Genomic DNA, 16,133 nt, shown 5'->3' with positions numbered 1-16,133 from the left:
AAGTATTGATGCATAAATGTGTTGATTAAATTTGTTTTTCCGTCACATTATCAAGCGACGCGATGTGTGTTTTCGGAGCGATATAAATGGCCAATTAAATATTAACAATGTTTTTTTTTTCATTTGACGATGTTGATTGAATTTTAAATTATATATGATATCAATCAAAAAGCTAATTCTATGCTATACTCTGCGAATGAATATTTACAATCGAACTCATAACTTATTCGACACAGGACATACTCGTACAGCCGGCCGACTCGCCGCGTTGTTGGGATAGGAGACGTCTGTCGCTGTCTATGTATATTCAATCGAACCTTATTGAATGAAAACAGATTTTACTAAAATTTGTTCAGCATTTGATACATCACTTTATTAGTTTTATTTTGTAGCGCGAAAATAAACAAGACATACAACGGGCCATGCGAAGAAATTGAATTTTTAAGATTGAAGCCAATAAACGATTACCTTTGTGATTTATTTATCGATAATAAGAAAGCTGCCAAAATGTTTTTATTTTACTTTATCAATTCTTTACAGTGTTTAGGTTTTAAAAAAAGATAAATCGTTTTCAAGTTACAATGTCATCAAGGGAAAAAGTAATTAATTTTTACAAAAACAGAATTTGCGCGCGAATTTCTACACAACGTTAACGCATAAAGCTGTTTCCTAAACGATTACAGCGCGGAAATAATTTAAGTACAATTTGTCATTGAGATTATTTAGAAAGATGGCATGGAATAAACGAAATTAAAACATAACCAGCATATTTTACGCACCTGAACGCAGATTCGTCAACAAATCCCGGCACAATCGTCACAAAACACAAGCAAAACAAGAGCAGCCTTTGCGTAAACTTTCAGAAAAGTTGTCGTTTGCAGATGCGAGGTGCCGCGACTACAGCACCGGACACGTGCGCACACAGCGACGCGCGCGGCAGCACTGCCGCAGCAGACAGCAGCCGGCGGACGCCGGGACTTTTGCTAACGAACTGTAGTGGACACGGAAGCGGCCGCGGCGCGCCGGCTGCACTCGACCGAGCCGCGCTTCGCTCCGAACTGCCCCGGCCGGCGACGCGCCGCGCGGCCTCCCAACGAACCCGTCGCGTGCGACAATAACAACGCCGTCGATGTTTCTCGTCACAAATACGCCTTGGTCCTCAGCTCGTGCTTCTACTTACTTTCATCAATTGGTTGCGTTTCCTTGATGACTGTTTAAATATTTCTTTTAAGACCGACCTGCGACAGTTTGCGTTCATTGGAGAGTCTATAACATAAGTCAGCGGGTATACATTTATGTAAATAATTTTTTGCAAATAATTCTTACAAGCTGGTTACATATCCACAGCATAGAGATTATAAGTATATGAACTATGTTATGTATTTTATGAAATTCTTATTGCAATAGTGTCTATTACCATTTTTACTCATTTTCTTCTTTTTATTTTATCGCAACTAAAGTTGAATATATACGCACTTGAAGAATGTTAATTGAGTTGTCCATCGCAGTATGAGAATTTGTACTGACAAACTAAAAATAAATAAACACAAATTGTGACTTTCACGAAACTTGTAAAAACGATGATTTTAATTATTATTAATTATGAGGAAATCCCGAGCCCCGAGACCTATGCCAGCGCTGGCGCTGCCGGGCGGCGCGACGACAGAAAGCCGGGCTGCGCACTCTGCACCGTCACCATCGCATTCGACAACCAACCGGGTCCGTGTAAACCTGGGCCTAATAGTAGTAGTAGTAGCAGGGGATGCCAACCCCCGATCATACCAGACAGACGTGTGGTTTCTTTCGCCAATTTACTCCCAGTGGTAACGCTTTCCAAAGTGGCAGTAGTGCTATTAACCAAGTAATGGGCACGTAATAAAACGACCAAGTTGACACGGCCCCTGAGTCCGGTCACTTTATAGAGAGTGCATCGATGCAATCTAAGAGTTCGGCGGCCTTACAATCCGGTGAAATAGTTGTGCGCAGCGGTTCCGGCCGAGGGTGAGGCTAAAAGAGGCCTTCTGCGCCGAATCCGCAAATGTCATGGGAGCAGGAACAGTCCCATCAAAAAAGAAACTTTCGGTGACGAGGGTGAATGGCCAGCTCTCTCAATGTTATAACATTGAGAGAGCTGGCCATTCATTTGCTAAAGCAGACGCAGCGTGCGGCATGCACAGCAAGGGGGGCGCGGCAAGTGTCTCTGTGAGCTGCAGCTCCGTGGCGGGCTGCCTGCCCAGGCACACATAACTACAGTAAGCATCGATTATTTTTTATTTTGATCCATTTGTGTATATTATTTACATATTTATTCGGCGTTGTTGCACGACTACAGACTGCATATGTCGAGCTGATGCAGAGTCACGGCACTGATGCTGGTGTAATTCCATTTCTGACTATAATACTTTATTGTAACTTTGTTTATTTTATTTATGATCGTAATAAAAAAATATTTGTTACACAAACATATTTTTTAAGTTTCTAACTGCGCCGTGCTCGACGCAACGATCGTGCTGCCTGCGCTGCATCAGTCTTCGCAAAAGTTGTTGAAATGATTGCGTAGTCGATCGGTAGTACAATGATCTGACTGAAATTATAACTCGGCAATCGGCTCGGCTGTCTATTTCTTTCATTAGTCTAAGGACCTCCTTATTTCCATTGACCTCGTAGAGAAATTCCGGGCGTAGCATTCACCGCGGCCCGTTGAGTAACTATGAGGTACGTAATGAGGCTCAGAGTGAGAGTGAGTCCAGCGTCAGTCATCACCAGTAGCATTAGCCATTCGATGCGCACTGAACCAAAGAGAGGTTATCATCGAATGTGCGAATACTCAAGTTATATAGACATGGCACCCGTGACGAGGACTCAATGGTACGTGTGGTGGTGTAAGGCAAAGTGGACGGCAAGCGATCTCGTGGATGCTCTCCAACGAGGTGGACAGACATCATCGAACTGCCACTAATAAGTCAGCAATTGAATGTCTGACTCCGGCAAACACCGAGCTGCGTGGCAACGCTCAGCGACAGCAGCGGGGGCGCCAGCACCGACCAGAGCATGACCACAACCACTCTGACAGGAGTGCGCGAATGCGAAAAAGTTGAGATATTCGCTATGAATAGATCTATACCGAGTGCTGCACGTGTCAATGGACAACGCTTACGTGAAGGGGCGCGGGGCATGGGGGGCGGGGCAGGGGAGATTGATAGAGTCGCCGGCAAAGCTCGTCGCAATCCATTTAATGCAATCCATTTGAAATTAGTTTTATAGAGGTTTTGTTATAAGACCCTCCGATCTCAGTCCATCATAATAACAGTCATAATTCGTTTCAAAACGTTACGATACATGCAAATGACATGTAATGTATTATATAAATGTGAATGTGAACGACACGTGAATTAATATCAACAAATCATTTTGCTATTGTTTAGCTGTAACACAGAAACTATCAATCGCAATTCAAAACCTTCGCTGCGGTTGTTTTGAATTGCGTGTTCACCGATACTTCTTCGCTGCAACATACAACTACAACGGGCAGCGCCGCGGCTGCGACGCCAACGGGACCGCGGAGGACAGTGCCTCGCTCAGAGAACGCAAGACTTGATGCAACCGGATTTGTCAAAAGCGTCAAAGAAAGGTACAAGCACAGGCAATCGACGCATAAGGCCACCAAATGAAAACTCGTTAAAAATTCTGCAAAGATAAATCCCCTACAAGAAGTTTTTAATGATAATAGAGCTTGGCAATGAATTCCTATAATTACAGTATAAAGAATGTTTTAGAGAGTGAGGAAAAACATCTGTTGCGTTTATTGTTGGTTCTTCGCAGACGCGCTTGAAGCCCTTTCTTTTGAGTTGAAGGATGTTGACAGGTTATCTTTCATTGACGGGTAAAATAAAATGATTCAAGAAAATTAATTACAACGACGACCCACCTAACAGCAGTAACAGCGATTATCTCACTGTCAGTATCCTAAAGATAACTCCAAACTATTGATCGCTTCGACGTTAAGCGTTCTCACGCGAGCGCTACAGATGTCCAATTCTATAATTTATTCTTCGTTCATTGTCTTGACCTACTTAAATGATGTATTTGATTCATTTATTGTTATTGTGTTCGGTTTTTATTGTTGTGGTGGCAGATGTCGACTTGGCGCGTTTCACTTAATTAAGTGTAATTACGATCCAGCGGGCAGCCCGGCCCCGCCGGCGGCGCCGCTTGCCCCGCGCTAAGGATCGTCCGTCCGAGCGGAAGCTTTCAAGCATTGCTAGTGAATGAGGAACGCGCGCGGAATATCTTTCAACTGATCGTTGACCTGAACACTACCTCGTTACAGGTGAGCCTTCGCGGCGATCTCAGGGATAAATGAGTTATTTTGTTGGCTGGTATCGACACCGGCTTAGCAAACTGCTTGTTTGACGTTACAGCGAGTACTAAAGTAAATTACCGCAAACAGGTTGGTTGTTCACGCGGAGAGCGCTAACTGCACCCCGTAGTGCGGTGCTGAGGTTGAGGCTACCTTGGCACCCGTCACGTCGCAGATATTTTTTGATGTATGGATGTCTATGCTTATCATTAAGGAATAAATTAGATACATTTTGGGTAAATACACTTGTATTACTATTTCGAAACTTGGAAGACTGTTTTGTCTTATGACAATGTCGTCTGCGACAGACAGGAGATAGCGACGGTGCCAATAGCACGCGTACAATGTGTAGGGTGCCTGCCTGTGTATCGACTCTGTTTGTTAAAGTTCCTTTGTAGTTCATGTGAAATCATTCTGACTTTACAAAATTCTACTAAAAATTCCTTTGCTCTCTGTGCGCGACAGAGTTCATTGTATTAGAGGACATCATGATGGCATCGGCCTCTGAAACATTTCATCTCTGACTCTGTGTTTGGCACTAATCGGTGTAACATAACTCCTAAAGATGCTCCGTGGAGGGGTGAAACACGTGCTGAGTAATTTGGCGTTGGCGGTTGTGTGATTCGCATTGTTTGCTGCATACGCATTTATCAGCGGGCTGGCGGGCGGTGCATTTGTTGCACGACTACCACTGCATGTGCGGAAGTGGCTAAATATTGGTCCTTTTCTTACTTAGGATAGACTTACGCAAGGTAACGCCTGATTCCATTTAACACTTCATCTGCCTAGGCAGACAGCGCGCGCGCGCCGGCAGCAGCGCGCGGCTGTTGCTTGCAAATACGCATCTAAAACATTCTATTACCGCAGCTGTTAATTAATAAGACATTTAGTATTGTGCATATCATCATCACCATCAGTTCAGCTGTAGGTTTTGGCTTCAGATTTTCAATAAAAACAGTATCCAACTGTAGTCGATGCAAGAGAAAGATACAACAAACCACTTTACTGTGCTTTGCTTAGACAAATGCTCTATTTACAGTTTTACTATACTAGTAGCCAAAATAAGCTACTAGTTTAAAGAACCGTGCAATAATTTTGAATTTCTCTCATAAAATTACCCCAAGCTGCTCTAATTTCTGGTGAGCTGGTAAGGTAATTCTGTGCTTTACGTTTAATCGGTCATAAACAGCGGCGCGGGAGGGGCCTCGTTGTTAAAAACTAACCTGAGCCTATCCTTATTTTATAGGTAACTGATGACGCATCAAAAATCAAATCAAAAATCAAAAATCTTACATAATCATAAAACTAAAATTTTCAGGCGTTGAATTCATAACAAAGATGAAAAAAAAATTGTAATAATAAATTACTGAATTTCATGAAAACAACATTTTCCTAATTTTTAACATAGTGAAATAATGTAAAAGATTAAAATAATAGAAGCTTTGAGCGACACCAGCGTAAACTGTTGTTTAATTTAATGAAACGAACTTATTATTATTAGCAGGCGTCGAGGCCGGTCGCTATACACTGTTACTAATTAGCGAGCTTAATTAGTGACTTCACAGTAAAGATCTAAGGTCAAAGGTCCGTAATTAGCGGCTCCCCGTGGGAAGGAAAACCAAAGAATATCCTTTAGAAAATGTAACGAGACGGCTTCGAGTTCATTAGCTTTCTGACGCCACCTGAAAACGAATCCGGCGGCCGGCGATCTGCCCGAGATCAAACGTGTCCACGTCGGAGGCGGCCTCCGTGTCGGAATATTGTCGCCGGCTCGACGTACAATTAAGAGAAAGATAAAATACATCAATACAAAATTGATTGAGGTAATTCAAATTCGATTTCCAATTAATTATATTATTCAGAGTCATAGCATTTATTCATTTACAAACAAAAGACGGCTGCTCCGTTACGGTAACTGCGTCAAAATCGCCCGCGCGCACGCGCGCAAACATATTGTAGCACGACGCGACTGCGACATGAACGTACAATAAATATTGTATGAAAGTTAAAAGTTAATAGGCAACTATTCCGAGGTGACAGAGCAAACTCTACGGTGCGATATTCTGCTTTTTTGATTGCATACCAACTGCGCCGTCAAACAGAAACTTTACTTCAAAGCTCCCCGACGCGGGCGAGCGATCGGTTCGCTGCGCTGACACCGCGCGCCCGCGCTCGACCGGCAGTAGCCTCTGATTACTGGGCACCAACTCACACCGGCGGACACATGTGCGAAGGGAAGCTCTGCGCGACTTCGCTCTCATAAAGATCGCTCGACATATCGGTGTGCAACGCGTCCACGGCTCACGCATTTTCAGATTTATTAATTTATTTGCATTATTGTCTACTTTGGATCATTTACAGTGATCACTTGTGACTGTTAAAGTTATAATGCCACTAGGGCCCAATTTTAAATTAAATTGACTTTAACATTTGACATGGGAAATAATTTTTGAATTAATAAGGATAGTAGTTTTGCAGGGCAGCCCGCATGACCTCGTCTCCACGACAAAAAGTGTTTTTACTCCCTGTGAATTGCGCCATTTTTAGTTGAGTTCGCGTTCAAAAGGTTCTTTTTTTCAGGACAGAATAAATACGTGTCGGCTGGCTGGCAAAGGGATTGCACAACTCAAACGTTGCATTATTTGGCGCGGCGTCCTGCGCCGCCCAGCTGACTCGATAGCATTTTCATACCAGTTTCACTAATGTCGCTGAATCTCTGGGATTATTCTGAGCGTTCGTTTGTAACGATCTGTTAATACTTGTTTATTTATTATTACGAGTTTGAGAATGCTCAATGGCCTATTCTTCGAATTGAGAACCATTCAAGTTTCATCGTACCGGACCGATCATCGGCGTCCATCGTCCGAAAATAAAAAAAGAAAAATTCCATCATTCGCACATTTTGAGATGCAAGAAGGATGGAAAAGCTGCCAAGGCTTTAAGCAACGGCTCCAGGGTATAAAAGAGATGCAAAGCGCAGTGAAAAGCGACAGAGTGTAGCGGAGTACGGCTGCGGTGCGCTCGCCAATAAATTTCAACTTTCAATTACAATTACTCGGTCCGGGCGCCGAGAAAATTGGTGAGAATTTAAATTTGCTCTTGTGTGAAGATTTATTAGATACGAATTTGATAAAGTTCCTCGGCGGCGGAAAAAGCTTAAAGATATTAACACATTCGGTGTATTGTAGCGTTACAGATATTGACTACGGCGTAATACCTCTCGAGCAAAGGCTACGCCGTAAAGATTGCTTCATAAGTAGTTTCTAAGGGGACAATTTCGATATTGCAAAAGACATTTTCGTTTTATGTTTAAGGTCGGTTCAAGAAATCAAGTGATGTCCTTTATAGAAGTGTTCTTATATCGACACGATCACATCGCCAGAGCAGGAAGTTATGGTTATGTATAGGTAGAATAAATATTTATTGTTAGCTAAGTATAAAATAAATACAGGCAAGATACTGTAAAAGTGGAAACCCTTGCTCGGACTCGCGAACTGCGACACAGATGAACTTGTAAGGCAGCGCTCACTTTCAATAACGGACCCAGACATTTGGTTTTTTTTTATTTCAGTGGCTGGCTGTTACTGCTTGCAACCGTAATTAAAGAAGGGGTTTGGATATATAAATATAATAAATAAAATTAGGTATATAAATAGTAATATAGATGCAAGTATACAGTTTTCGCCATATCACAGAACTTGCACAATAGGCAACATTGAAGTGTTCGAAACAAAAATGCATGTAAATGTAAATCCCCAATTCACAGATAATATGTGAAGGTTGAGATCGCGTAGGTGATCCGAATCTCTTAACAGGCCCGTAAGGTTTTTTGTTTCCGATAACCGTAACATTTTTTCCATCCCGATAACTCGAAACGATGTAAATTAAGTAGGCTCCACACAGCGCTGGCCGGCGGCGGGCGCGTGCGGCGGGCGCGTGCGGGTCAGCGCGCTTGCCGCTCGTCGATAGGACCCAATTAAAACGCAACTCCACACCGTCATCGTAGCGCTCTCGTAGCAACCTCGTAGCGCCTACACAGCGTGCGTAGCACAGCCTTCATTAATATATTAAAGTCAAATTAAAATTCTAAAGCGCGTATTTTATTAAACATTTTTTGTTATAAAATGATACGATTAATTTTTCCCTGAGAATCTGCACATAAAAATTAATGTTGTTTTATTAAGAGAGTTGAAATATTCAATTTTCATATATTTGCTTGTTTATGTATAGGATATGATAGAGTTTATAAAAAAAATGGTGAGCCAGTATATAAATATATTAAGAGAAATGTCGGTAGTTTTAGTTTTAGGCATCTTTGCGAAACAACTAGCGCGTCTGATCTCGAGCAGGCGGCCACAGCTGCCAGGCAAATAAACTGTAACGCACCCGCTGTTCGCACTTGAGTAGAAGTAAAACAACACGGTTCTCAATATGCAAGATGGCAGAATGATTTACCAGGCGTATATTGACGGACAACATGCTACGAAAACTGGCACAATTATTATTTGCGGATTCTTATTTAATGTATTTTGTATGTTTAACAATATACTTTTAAACCATTTTTTTTCATTGATGTACTATTTATAAAATAAAAATTTAAATTTATAAGTTTTACTTTTAATTCTACTTGGTTTCTTAGCTTGCCTTAAGGTACTAAAACCATTTGTTTCTCTAATGGTTTTCTTCTGTGAAAAAAGCAGATAAGAAGATGAGGGTGTTCGTCACCATTTAAGACATGAGGTGGTCGATTAAATTTTCCTAGTAATGTTCTCTAATACGAACATTGCTTCTGAAGGTAAATACACGTGTTAAAGTTCCATTAAACCCTTTCAGAAGGGATGACTACCAAAAGTAAATTACTGTTCGACTTCTGGTCGCAATTGTGCATGTAATTATTCCCGATATTAAGCATCTGTTAGTTCAGAGCAGTTGATTAGGTGGTCGCGACAGGGATCGCGTGCGAGTGACGTCACGCTCGACAGAGAGACGCGCCGCCACTTTGATCACTGGTGGACTTAATTGCGTTCGATTCGGAAACTGTTTTGGACTCGGGCACATCAAACACAAAGGCTGAGGGAATGAATATAAACAAACGTTCGTTTTCGTTTTGTGAGCTCCCGCAACGGACACCGTAATTAAACACGTCGTTGTTGCAGCAAACTTATTCATATATTCCTGGAATATTTCGCTTTGTTTCACTTGCAGTGATCACTCGTGTTCGTGTAAACATATAAATATGAATTAGCTACACGGAACGCGTCCAGTATCTTACAATTTGGAGAACCATACACGGTCGCTACTGAAATGAAAGAATCCAATTTCACAGAGTTTGTGAATACCGTAACACTGCGATATTCTGTCCACGTTCAGGAGGTCCTCCATAAAAAACATTTGTTACTCTTTAAAAGTATCAGCAGTATACTACTTACAGAGCGCTGGCTGCGGAGGAACTTTTCACGCGAGAAGTCAGTTGCGACACTCAGCTGTATATTGTCCTCGACGACGTACGCGAAACACTCGAAGCGTTCCCCGGTTCAGCTACAAACTTTGACAGAGCTCACCGCTGTAAACGAGTCCTTTTTCGCAGCCGATGAACCGGAAGTCGTTGCGGTGCATTTACAGGGCGCGGGGCGGAGTGCGGGGCGGAGTGCGGGGCGGAGTGCGGGGCGGGCTCTGCGGCAGCACACTTGGTGCTGATTCAAGCGCCAATTCATTAGCTAATCACGCGCGCCGCCGCTGTTTGGCCGCCGCGAGCTGCGAGTAGTTAGCGTTTCCCTGCGCATTGAGTTGCAGTACGTTGCTACACATTGAGTAATGCTTCACTTGATGAAAATATATAATTATTCGCTATTGTCTATGACCGCGGTAATATCGCCGTAAGATTGAAATCAATTGTTTTACTCCGTGATTTTACTAAGATATCACTTGCTTGTATATAATTGTACTTAGTTTCAAAGATACGTAATATGGATTTACTCAGCACCTGAATAAGAATGTCTGCCAATATATGATACCAGTGATAATGTATGTCATCGAAGTGGTCTCTCACTCTGGACGACATTCGCAAGCTCATAGTCGCTCAACAAACCGCGCAGAGGATTGAGTTCGAAATTTCTGTACAAGATAAGATCGAGAATGAGAAATTCTGTACACGAGTGGTTGTAACGATCTTAGTCCCGCGGATCGGAAAATCGAAGTGGCGGCGGGCTACTTAAGACTACATGATGCGCAGAACAGACGCCGGCTAATGATTTAAGGTTCTGGAGTGTAGGTCACGGATTGCAAACACAGTGTAAGAGGCCTCCGCGAATGAAATACAGACCTGGGTTTGTACTTTTAGGTCCTAGATTACTTTCGGGTGCGGGCTTGCAATTAAGCTGGACGTTGTATGAACTTGGTGGATCAACTCGACACATACGATTTAAATTCAAATCATTTATTATAGACACGAGTCCATAGTGTCGGCAAAATTTACAATGGTAATAATAGAGATATGCACAGTTATCATTAGCATTATTAGAGCAGTGGGACGTTCACAGCTGGACTTAATTTTTACCACAGATTTCCAATAGAATCGGTTGGAAGCAGGTTTCATCCAGCGTTTTTCGATGACCTCAACAAGGTCATTTGTTTACCTTTTGGTTGGACTGTGCTTACTCATAACAACTAAAGACATTCTTCAGCCGGTGTGATTTACCTAAAATTTAAAACTAATTGCCTCTATGTGGGTATGTACTTGTCAAAGAGATACAATAGAGGAAGTCCTGTCGATCATGAACATGAGAAGAAATCTTTCAGTATCGATACGCGGGTGGCCGCCTATGGACATTGTCCTCTTATTGCAGCCTAAAACTTTTTCGTGTACCTCTCTGTAAGCAAACTAAGTGCACTGCAGAGCTGCGACAATCCCAGCAGCATCCTCAACGAATTGCTAAACTGTATGCTATGATTACTGTATGTACTTGTTGTAAAATTGAACCAAAGGCTGCAGGTGCGGCTGCCAGGAAGCCCTTAAACTTGTGGTTTATCTTTGTCAGTGCAGTGTAAAAATCTTTTTGCAGTGTAAAGCGGCGCGTTGCTTCGAATCCTGCCGCTGGTCGCAATACTTTGCAGCTGCGTTGAAATCGTCAGCGCGCCCGCTCCCGCCGCGGCGCTGCAGTCCAACCAGCCATTCTCAGGAGCATCGCATTACGTTTGCTATGTCTAAACTACACTCAAATTCATTTCCCAACCCAAGCGGGGTTGCCTAAATTTGTCGATTGCTATCTTGAAAAATTTAAAGCGCTACTACTATGTATATTCTGGATCCTGTATGGGATTCCCGACTTCTCGTTGTAATTTAGAGATTTTTCCCTTTTTTAATTATTTCATTGAATGAATAATCCATATTATTCAGACATGGAAAAGTCTGCCCGCAAACACTTTTTTTCTGGGGGACTTTGCACGTTCAGTTTCAGAGAAGATTCTATGCAAACCGTCATTTTATTCATCGTAAAGCTGTACGACTTCGGCTGTTCACTCCATTCTGGACTTTAAATATTTGTAGCATTTGCATAGCGAGGCCGTTATTTTTTTAAATTTGAAAGCGAATGGTGGCCGAGACATTTGCTTCATCTTGAGATCCTCGGAGTATGACATCACTGAATTACTTGTGTAATTCAGTGAATTACACAAGTAATTCAAGAGCAGCATTCTGTCCCAGCGTCACATTTCTCCGCTTGCCGACGTGAGTTGTTTTTTACCAAGTTTTTGGAAAAAGACATCAGCACGAGTCCTGGACATCCGTAGCATAGTTTCATTTTTCTCAGTAACACAACGACACTGAAAACATTACGTGTGTAGTGTAATATTAGAAGGCGAGCCCTTGTCGCATACGTAATGTTACAAGCTCTCCGTATGTGCTAGTTAATTTGAGACCTCCTAAACTTCCGTTCCGTATCACTCGGCTCGTGCTCGCTCAGTGCGATGTGGATTTAATACAACGAAAGCACTTTCGGGATTGTTCAGTTTTAAAAGCTCTTCGCCAGTGAGCCGGCGCTTTCAATTTGGAGCGACGCCAGCGCGGGCCGCGCGCTGTCTACCGAATTACAAACGATGCGCTGCTTCGTGTCGCTGTTGGCTGGATTTCGTAGCGCGGAGTGACGTAGTGCCGTGATCTCGCGCCGGGACAGCGGGACAGCGGGACAGCGGGACAGCAGGACAGCGACTGCATTATCTAACCTGATTGAGTGCAGGTCGCTGCGCAGTTGCCTGCGTACATTACTCGCTAACAATAGAGATACTAAGGACCGTAGTCTTCGCAGTCCGCAATGTACAGCAACACTTATGTAACGATACATTAGCGGCTATAAACACGTGCATAGTCCCGCATCTATTATTTTAACTGGGAAGAATTGCGTGCCTCATGAGAGGAAGGCCAAAAAAGCTTAATTTGAAATAAACTGGATCACCTTGAGCTCCAACGACATTCCTCCATCGAAATGCTTGTAGAAGCTGTGTGCCGTACGCATCGATTTTAATCAATCAGTTGCCTATAAATTAATTTTTAAAATAATATCAATCCTGTGAATAAAGCAGAAAGCTTATCGAAACGTGTTTAAAATTAAAATCGAACGATCTGTTATCTAAGGCCCGGCCGGGCGCGTCGGAGGCTACGGGAGTCCGTTATAACATTTATTTTCTCAACAATTTACGGCCGCGCGTAATGATAGCCCTCGCAGATAAAGTGAGGGGACTTTATACACACCAGGATTTTATTTGTTTAAAAAATGACTTTTCGTAGAAAGTAGTAATTAGAACGAATAAATATTGCAATGAATTTAGAAAGATTTGCTAAAGTAAAGCTGCAAAACCAATATTTGTCAAAGTTGCTGTTGTAATGTACACTAGAAACGACAGCGCGATGCGTGTATAGCGTATAGCGTGTTTACCACACAGCTAGCGCCATCTAGTACAGAATTGAAGAACTTCATTTGTCTATGTGTGAGTTTGATAATGCACCACTCTAAGTACCGTCTTAAGGTTATTTATGGAAGTGCTCACAAAATCATCCGACTGTCTTCGTTGAAGGTTCTATAGCTTAGTGTTTCGAACCATCGAAGCTTCATTTAGTTGAAACATGCAATAGTATTAAAGTAGTTGGCGTCTTATTAAAAGACGTTTGTAACACTTTATCAATTTATTTAACACACGAACAAATTTTTTATTAGCGCTTGAGTGCGAGCAAAAAGGACGTGCATTCGTCGTAGGACTCTGGGGCGCAATGTGCTCTGCGACCGAGTGAAAGCGGGCAATAGAACAAAGGCGCAAAAGAAATAAAAGAAACAAAAGTAACAAAAGGTCTGCGCCCGCGTCACCGGTGCGTGCATGTGCCCGCTGCACTAATTCGGCACACTAAGTTCGCCCGTCGGCTACGCTCGCCCACAAAATCTTACACCTATTATTCATTCAGACATCACGTCAGTGTATATACGACTCCCACAGTATTGTGATGCAATTTTATTTTTGTTTCTATGAAAGGTCCTTACTTGATTATCTTGATGACTTGAACAGGTGATCACTGTAAATGATTGCGAGTGGGTTATACTATAAACATAATCCAAAAAAATAACGTTCCATAGTAGTTGCTTACTTAATAAGTACTGTCTATAACAGAAAAAGAGCGCGGCATGCGAGAGTACAGGACTTCCATCACGATATCCCCTACAAAAAATGCCACCGATTTTTTTAACAAGAAATAAGTGAGCTCCAGGTTGCACAGAAGTTGTCGCACAGTTGCGAGCTCGCGCAAGCCGTCTGTTTGACTCTTAACTTCAATTCCCTAAAACCACGGTTTGCAAGTACATTTTACTTACAGTATGTGTTGTATAACTGTACATAGGTGCCCACGTGTGAGCACTAATTTTCTATAGCCTTAAGAAAGGTGTTACAAGCTTGCCTTTTTAATTAACTGTTTGTACTTGCGGGATTAATGTTATTATACACGCAGACTTACCAAACGTATACCGGCAATGAATTGCAAGTAATCAAGATACAAAGGAGGCCTAAGTAACTTGTTTATTTATAAATAAATATCTGAACACAGGGAAGTAGTTAAATATATTGCTGATAACATGTCTGTCGCTGCATGTTTAACATTCATTTTTTAATTCGACTTGTGTCGCGATTGCCTCTTCTTTAAAAAGTAATTACTTCAATGTTTTTGTTTTACTATTTTAAATTTACATATAATATTGTATTTTTTTGCAACCCTTAAAAACCACATAAAAGAAAAATATATAGATTGATAATTTTAAGAAATTACCAGAGAGTTTTTTGTGAAAGTGTACACAGTTGCCTGAAAAGAAATTACCAATTAAATGGAGCCTAGAGAAAGATATAACGAGCCCGTCGTGCCGTTCTCTAAGCTTTTAAAAATGTATCGCAGAGTCCCGGCATCGATACAAAGAGAGATAATTGGAAGCAACTCGAAGACATTTAACTCGGCTTCTTCGTTTAGTCAGAGCGCGCCGGTCCGCGGGGCGATCGCAAAACAAAAGATAAATTACTTTCCAAATGGAATCGTCTCCGCCCGGAGCGACGCGGGCGGCGCTCGCTTTAATATTCATCGCTTCATTTGAATGGGAAACTATTACTGAAGCTCCTGCTGACACGCTCTTTATTTGTTAAAATATTCTTCATCGCTGCGTTAACTCCGAGAACAGTATTCACTACATAACGAAGCCGTAATGTATAACATCTTGAGCGCTAAGCCCGTTCGGAATCACATTAATATACGCAACAATACAGGGGACAAGGCAGCGTGAGGGTTCGATTGCGTCGTCTTTGAGTGCTACGGTTCACCTGCGCGGCAATTGGCACGACGATGGTTATTGTACCGCACACGATGCGACGCAATTACGTCGCTATTGATCAAGATCATTCCGCGTGCTAAATTCTGCGGCACTAGTCATTGTGCGCTTGCAATAAATACGTTCTCGAGGTTCTTAGCCATGAGGTTACAAAGTCCCTTATTATACTGTATTGTACGTACAATGGTCTATAGAAAGGCTATTGAGAAACCTGGCCTAGTGTAAGTCCTCTTTAAGTGTCATCCTCCTTACCTGCTAGGCATAGGCCGACTCCTCGCGACCCATGTCGTCGGTCCACCAAGTGATGGGCCAACCCACGCCGCGTCTACCGGCTCGTGGTCGCCACGTGAGAACCTTTTAGTCCCAATGGCCAACGGTTACATATCATTCATGTAACCGACAAGTGCCCTGCCCACTGTCACTTCAGGCGAACAATTATTACGTCGGTGATCTTGGGGCGAATTTGGGGGAGGCGGTGCTGTACAGCCAATTCATGGTAAATAAAGTTTCACTTTCGCAAAAGAACACGTGGTCAGTTCAGTAAGTCAACGTAATAAACGCGTGAAGCAGAAATGATCAAAGAATAAAGTGGAGCACTTGGGGGACAGCTGCGGGGCGGACGGGCGTGGGCGGGCGTGGGCGGGCGCGGCAATATCCGGCGCGGTCGCGACAAGACCTAATTAAACGGCCGCGCCGTGCCCCGGTCTCAAATTGCTTTCATTAACGTCTGAAGAAAAAGTTTAGTAAACAAAAGCTTTGCTTCGCACAAAGGCGTGAATAAAGGGAGATTCGCTAGCGAGATAGAATTAAATCGGTTCTTTTTTCATGTAAGTTAAGCATCTTTAGTTTAATCTAGTTACATAAATGCAACACGCATTCTAAACCACCACAAATTGAGATTCTGTGAAGCGAGTGAAAGTTGT

This window comes from Battus philenor, unplaced genomic scaffold (assembly GCF_028537555.1).
Source record: "Battus philenor isolate CCGP_79_NKW_IND1 unplaced genomic scaffold, ilBatPhil1.0.hap1 SCAF_3, whole genome shotgun sequence".
In the NCBI taxonomy this organism is placed as follows: Eukaryota; Metazoa; Arthropoda; class Insecta; order Lepidoptera; family Papilionidae; genus Battus; species Battus philenor.
This window is presented reverse-complemented; position numbering follows the sequence as displayed.